This window comes from Solanum pennellii, chromosome 12, assembly GCF_001406875.1.
Source record: "Solanum pennellii chromosome 12, SPENNV200".
Taxonomy (NCBI): domain Eukaryota; kingdom Viridiplantae; phylum Streptophyta; class Magnoliopsida; order Solanales; family Solanaceae; genus Solanum; species Solanum pennellii.
Window position 1 is genome coordinate 57,505,643 of NC_028648.1, and position 366 is coordinate 57,506,008.

The window sequence follows — 366 nt, forward strand, 5'->3', positions numbered from 1 at the left end:
TTCAGCTTCATAGTAAATTTTGTTTTTTTTTTCTCCTCTCTTAATTCTTATTTTCTATTTTTCAGTTCTGTAAATGACGGCTTTGATAACATGACATGCATGCGGAATTCACTCCCTGATTTCAAAGAGTTGTTTATTCTTGAATCACCAAGTCAAGAGGTGGAATATGATGAAGAAGAGGCTTTTAGGGAAATTAATAGGGAACTGGAACAGTTTGAGCACAAACCGAAGCCTAATCTTAGTGAAACTGAGACAATCAATTTGGGAAGTTCCGAGGATGTTAAGGAAATAAAAATAAGTTTACATATCAATCAGGAAATTAGAGAGGCAATAATACAACTTTTGTTTGAATACAAAGATGTATTT